The sequence below is a fragment of the Peromyscus maniculatus genome, chromosome 6 (assembly GCF_049852395.1).
Source record: "Peromyscus maniculatus bairdii isolate BWxNUB_F1_BW_parent chromosome 6, HU_Pman_BW_mat_3.1, whole genome shotgun sequence".
Taxonomy (NCBI): Eukaryota; Metazoa; Chordata; class Mammalia; order Rodentia; family Cricetidae; genus Peromyscus; species Peromyscus maniculatus.
Genome location: NC_134857.1, coordinates 71,602,910 through 71,609,892, shown reverse-complemented (window position 1 = coordinate 71,609,892; position 6,983 = coordinate 71,602,910).

The following is a 6,983-nucleotide window of genomic DNA, read 5'->3' as shown; positions in this document are numbered from 1 at the left end:
AACTCCTCCCATTTCTTTCTTTCTTAGTTAGGGTTTTAATTGCTCTGAAGAGACACCATGACCATGGCAACTCCTAAAGGAAAAACATTTAATTGGGGTGGCTTACATTTTCAGAGATTTAGTCCATTATCATTGTAGTGTAATGAAAGCTTTTTGGATGCCTGCCCCAAAGAGTTTTCTCCCAGAGTCCACAGAAGATGCTACAACCAGTGAGGAAATCTACTTTTCTGAGGGTAAGAATAAATTTATGCACACCGTGCTTTTTCAGTCCATCACTTTATTCTTCTAAGTAAGCTTTTTTTTAACCGCTCTGCTGTTCTCTCTTTGTTCTACCACTTCTCTAAATCTACAGCTTCTTTTCAACTCTCATTCTTAGCTCCTCGATTGCCTGACTATCCATACATTTCTCACAAGAGACTCCTTACAATCCTAAGAAAAGTTTCAAAATCCTCAGTGTCATAGCACATTCCAGGCATAGACGATAAGGAGCAGAGCCATTACCATGGTAACGCAAGGTTCCAAGGTCTCAGGACCAGAGGGAGGTGCAGTGCCCAGTGCAACAAACTCTGGGGCATAGCTTTTTATCAGCAGACTTGGCAAGCAAAGAATTGGCAGGATTTTCTTAGGGTGTTTTGTGTTAATAACCTTGGTAGACACCTTCGATTCTGACCTTGTGCGGAACTGTAAAGTTTTAAACTTATGATATATTTACAAAAGCCTTTAATCTAGTTTGAATTTGTTCTGAGATGAAAATGAGCTAAATGTGTGCAGTTTGTGTTAGACTGAGGGAGATTATTATTTTTGGTATTAGTTTGAGCATAAGGAACAAAGTAGACTTTAAGTTTAGACAATGGATCTGGATATGAAGCATATCCTAGTATGTTTTCTATATATCAAAAAAGTCATCTCCCTGACCACCTACAGATATGTGTGCCCATAAGATTGAGATGTAATCATGACATTACATATATTCATTACATGAAGATGTATGGTAATGGGGAGATATCATAGCTATAATTGCATAAGAAGTTTACAACAAGAAACAACCAATTCATTCAAAAGACAAAAACTTCAATAAGCCGTGTGTGATGCATTAGTCCTTTACCAGAACCCTTGGTTCTGATAGGTTGACCTTTTGAATACTAGTTGTCACCTGCTGTATACTCCCATGGCCTTTTGCTACTAGCAATTCTCAATATCATGGTGGCATGCAGGCAGACATGGTGCTGGAAAAGGAGCTGAGAATCCTACATCTTGATCCACAGACAACAGGAAGTACTCTGAGACAATGGACATGGCTTGAACATAGGAGACCTCAAAGCCCACCCCTGCAGTGACATACTTCCTCCAACAAGGCCACACCTCCTAATAATCCCACTCCCTGTGAGTTTATTGGGACCAGTGACATTCAAACTACCACATTCCACTCCCTGACCCCTATAAGCTTGTAACAATATCATAATGAAAAATGTATTTAGTTCAACTTCAAAACCCCCATAATCTATCACAGTCTAAACATTGTTTTAAAATCCAAAGTTTAAAGTCTCCTCTGAGATTCATGCAATCTCTTACCTGTAATCCCCTGTAAAATCAAAAAAAAAAAAAAAAGAAAAGAAAACAGGTCACATACTTCAAACATATAGTGGCACAGGATATACATCACTGTTCCAAAATGTAGGGTAGGAAACCTAGTGAGGACAAAAGCGAGACTGAAAGCCAGCCTGACAAACTCCACACTCTGCATCTCCATGTTTCATGTCAAAGCTCTCTTCAGATCTCCAACTCCTTTCAGCTTTGTTGACTGTGACACACTTCTCTCACTTGGGCTGGTTCCACTCCCTGTTAGCAGCTTTCCTCAGAAGGTATCCCATGGCTCTGGCATCTCCAACATCTTGGGGTCTCCAAGGCAATCCAGGCTTCAACTCCACAGCTTCAAACAATGGCCTTTCTAGCCCTCCGTTCAGAGACACCCCTGACACATGCCTGGCCTCAGCAGCTTTCCTTAGTTGTGGAAGCAAATTCCATAGCCCCTTTCTTCCATTCTTAAAGTCAGAACAACGTGGCTGAAGCTGCCAAATTCTGCTGCTTACTGAGGCTGGAACATGGCCACCACATTCAGTTACATCATCACCATTTTTGTTTTGTTTTGTTTTCCATGGTTTCCTTCACTGTCTAAGCTTGGCTATCCTGAATCTTGATTTATAGATCAACCTGTCTTCAAACTCAGAGATCTGCCAGCCTCTGCCTTCTGAGTGCTGAGATTAAAACCATGCACCACCACATCTGACTCTAAGCCTTTCTTTAATTCCTTTGCACAAGTTAGAATCTTAACTGGTTGGGATCTTGCCCTGAGGTCACTGCTCCCTTTATTCCATTTCTTAATCTGTTTATCTCCTTAAACACAGGACTTAGATCCATTCTACTGCCTGGTGCTCCTTTTCTCCTTGAATTTTCCATTTTGTGCTTTTTCTTGCTTAGCTTGCTCCTTTTCATTATAAATCTTCAATAAAATTAACAGTAATAGCCACACAACAGAGTATATACTAGGCTGATTTTAAGATTTCCTTTGCTAACAGAATTAATGTAAAATGCTTCAATTTAGCTGCAGGCAGACGTTTTGGCAAAGGGCAAAAACCAGCCATATTCTTCAGCAAAATATAACATGAACAATCTCTAGACAACATAATAAAATTCTTCTCCTCTGACACCTGTTGAGCCAGGCCACCACAGTTTATCAAATCACACTCAGGAACACTGAGTTCCATAGGATGACCCATAAAGCAACACTTAAAGCATTCAACTGCTTTTCTAATCCACAATCCTAAGGTCCAGATTCCTTCAAACAAAAGCATGGTCAGGCATATCACAGCAATACCCCACTCCTGGTACCAACTTCTGTCTTAGTTATGATTTCTATTGCTGAGAAGAGACACCATTACCACAGAACTCGTATAAAGGAAAAATATTTAATTGGGATAGCTTACATTTTCAGAGGTTTAGTTCATTATCAATATAGTGGCATGCAGGAAGATATGGTGCTGGAGAAGGAGCTGAAAATGCTACTTATTGACCAGAAGACAACAGGAAGTGGTCTGGGACACTGGGCACGGTTTGAACATAGATGAGACCTCAAAGCCTGTTACAACAGTGGCACACTTCCTTCAACAAGGCCACATCTCCTGTGAGCTTATGGGGACCAATTACATTCAAATTACCACATCTCCCTACCTCCCTACCTACTGAACTTCATTCATCTCTTTCTTCATTTTTCTCTCTCTCCAAAACTAAAATGAAATCAATACAAACAAACAACAACAAACACCAGTAAGACAATATATTCCTAAACAAAACCAATCCTGTTGTCTTCCAGAGAGAGGTCACATACTCAAGGTGTATTTCCCATTGCCCTGGGGCAAAGTGCTAGTTTCCCTTTAATGATGGTGTTCTTAACTATTTGTTGGCTCCTTTGCAACTTTAAATGCAATTCTGTTCCCTTTCTAGTGGAATTTATGTAGAAGGAATTCAAAACATAAAATTGATGTTTAAAAAAATTTATTACTATATATACTCTAGGGACATGAAATCATACCAATGGGATTTAGCTAGAGGAGCACTACTTCCAAAACACTCCAAAGATAAGTAGTATTCTAACCAGGTCTATTAGAGACAAGCAAAATTTAGGCTCCTAAAATATAAATGTTTACTCAGTAGGACCAACCAGCCATTAGACCCTGATTCAAAGACACACTTCAAAGGCCATCTCAGGGTAGGCAGAGGACAGAGTAGGGTCATAACCATCATCAAGTCCAGGTCTGCTATTAAGTTCCCTGTGCTCTTATCAGGAAAAACATAATTCTGACAAGATGACCCTGGGTAACAACCATTCAGAAAAAAGCAACACTGGCTTACTTAAGTTAATTCTGCCAATACCTTTGCTGGGTGAATCCCCCATCTGCCCTGGCAGCCAGACTCTCAATCTCCTGTCTCTGTTTACATCATTTGAAATGTAACCTAAAACCACTACCAGAAGGAAACTTAAGGCTAACAGTATATGTGGAATGCATAAGGATCAGATACATTTGAGCTATATTCTGTTTGAGGCCAGTTCCCTTTTGTTCATTAGCTAGAACCACTTGTTTACTATTATTAAAGAGCTTTTTTCTTTTTTTGATGTCTGTGTGGAGTGATTTCTCAGTGGGAAGGCCTATTAATTATATAACATCATAACTTTTCCACATAGCTATCAGGAGCTATTCAAGTACATGTACACGGGGGAGAAAATTTGCATTTAAATCATATTAACATAAATCATAAAGCAGCGGGGCTCATGGCTGCAAACCATCTGCTCTTTCCTGGCTGTACCTGCAATAGCCTTGAAGGATGTCCTATGTCATCAGGGGGACAGAGAAACCTGAGTAAGTTCTCTTTCCCAGACTGAGATGAGAGGCTCTGAAGTTTGAGTCTGGTTTTTGTTTTTGTTTTTTGTTTTGTTTGTTGTTGTTGTTCATCTAAACATCATGCAGGTAACAAGACCTTAGGATCAAAACAACCCTAAACCAGTCTCTTATAGAAAATATGGCAGAATCTTTTAGATATAACTATTGGCAATGTTTCAGCCTATATTTTATGAAATCAAAAGTAGCAGCCTTAGGCTTCTATATTTTTTAATTATATTTTTACTTGATTAGCATATATTGATTTTTATAAAATAATAGATTTCTTTGACCTTTTGTACACATATAATGTACTTTGATCATGTTCACCCCTCTATTGCCTTTCTTTAGATCATACTTCTTTTCCCCTCTTCCCTTCTCCCTCCTTCTCCCCTTCCCCACTCTCTTTTGACATTCATGCCATTTCACTCCCTAAATTTTACACTGGGAGAGAATACATCACTTGTCTTTCTGACTTCATTAAAAAAGCACATTCTGATCTATCCCTTTTCTTTAAAGATGTAATATTCTTTATGGCTGAAGAATCCTTCATCATGTATACACAGCACATTGTCTTCATCTGTTCATTTAGTGGTGGGTACTTGGCCTGAGGGCATAACTTGACTATGCTGAATATGCACCATGATGAACACAGAAGGTACAGAAGCATTCTTTGGGTGTATACTTTTCACTAAACATTTTTAATGCAGTCATGAACATTTTAAAAAATCTCTAATAATACATTTACTATCATTTATCATTCCATTTCTACATGGATATATTACTTAAAAATGAAAGCTGTATTTAAAAATCTTTATAAGTTCCATTTGAATGTTAAAATGTCTCCATTGGCTCGTGTGTTTGAACACTTAGTCCCTGGCTAGTGGCACTGTTTTGGGAAGTTATTGAACCTTTGGGATCGTAGTAGAGTTAGCAGAAATAGGTCAGTGGGAGTGACCTTTCAAAGTGATATCTACTCTGGTTCCATTCTGAGCGATTTGGTTCCTGGCTGACTACAAGGTCAACAGCTTTAACATTCTTGTCACTACAAACCTGGCTCTGATGTCCTCATGTTCCTACCATTATGAACTATGTATGCCCATTTAAACCAAGAAGCAAAATAATTTTTCCCTTAACTTGTTTCTGTCAGATATCCTATTACAGCAATTAGTAAGTAACTAATAAAATTTCCTATAATCATTTTTATTTAACTATCATATTCTTGTGATTAATGTTCTTACAATTGAAACAAAAAAATAAATAATAATGAGGGGAAAATGTGTTTCATGTTACATGTGTTTTGTCAAGATAAGTTATCTTCATTGACAAAAATCCTGAAAGTATCTGTCACTCTATACAACAGGGTTCTACTTTCATTGATACTGAAACTCCTCTGTGGAGCAGGGACGCTTGTTCCTCTGTTTTGTGACGCATAGCCCATGTCCTAGTTTGTTTCAATCACTTTGAAAACACTATGCCCAAAATCAGCTTGTGGGAAAAAGGGTCTATTTCAGTTTATAGATCACAGTCCATCGAGGGAAGCCAGGGGAAAGAGCTGAAGGCAGGAACTGGAGCTAAAACTATGGAGGAACACTTCTTATCATCTTGCTTCCTCTCACTTGCTCAGATATCTTTCTTACACAGCCAAGGCCAAACTATCTAAGAATGGTACCACCCACAGTAGGCTGGGCCCTCCCACATCAATTCACAAACAAGAAAATGTACCACAGATAAGTTCACAGACCTGTCTGAAAGAGGTAATTTCTCATTTGAGATTCCTTTTTGCCAGGTACTAAGACAGTTTTTATTTCATCCACTGTACGCTACATAGAAGAAAGAAGAGAAATAAAGCATGCTTTCTCTTAAGATTCATCCTTCTCACCCTGGCCACAATCCAATTTAAAATAGCAGAGCATAGGCCAGACAACTTCAATAGAAATTTCCTTGGAGAAAAAAGGAACGTTCAATATCTAGAACATTTGCCACAATCGTTCTGAAATCCTTGTTAGATAAGGATTTATAGAGGCAACAGGACAATAAGAGAAAGTGGAGACTGACCTCTGCATAATCAGGTTGTCCTGTAATCATAGCAATGAAGGACAGAAGTCTCTTCAGAAGAAGAGGGACTGTGTGCAGTGGCACAGGAGGGCTTGAGGGTTTGGAGGAATAGACAAGGGAACTTTTGACATTGAAGATTCCATCTGCAGGTCCGTTCCCTTGCAGTCTCAAAATATTCAAAATAAATACTGATGGAGGTTGGTACATTGATCATCTTTTTTTATTGAAATAAAAGGAGCAAACCAGTTCCCAATCTCCAAAAATCACAAATTGGAAGATAAGAATCATATATCAAAACAGAAAGGCATGGTTCACTCAGAGACTCTTATTCATAAAGACAGGACTGATCTAGAAGGATGAAATGATGTAAAGTTGCTCAACAAGTTAATAAAATACATAGATTGAGGACATCCATCCCTCAAAAAAATACATATAGCAAAATTAACATTAGCTTAAAAAGTTCTCCCTTTCATTAATGCTGAACAAGTAAAT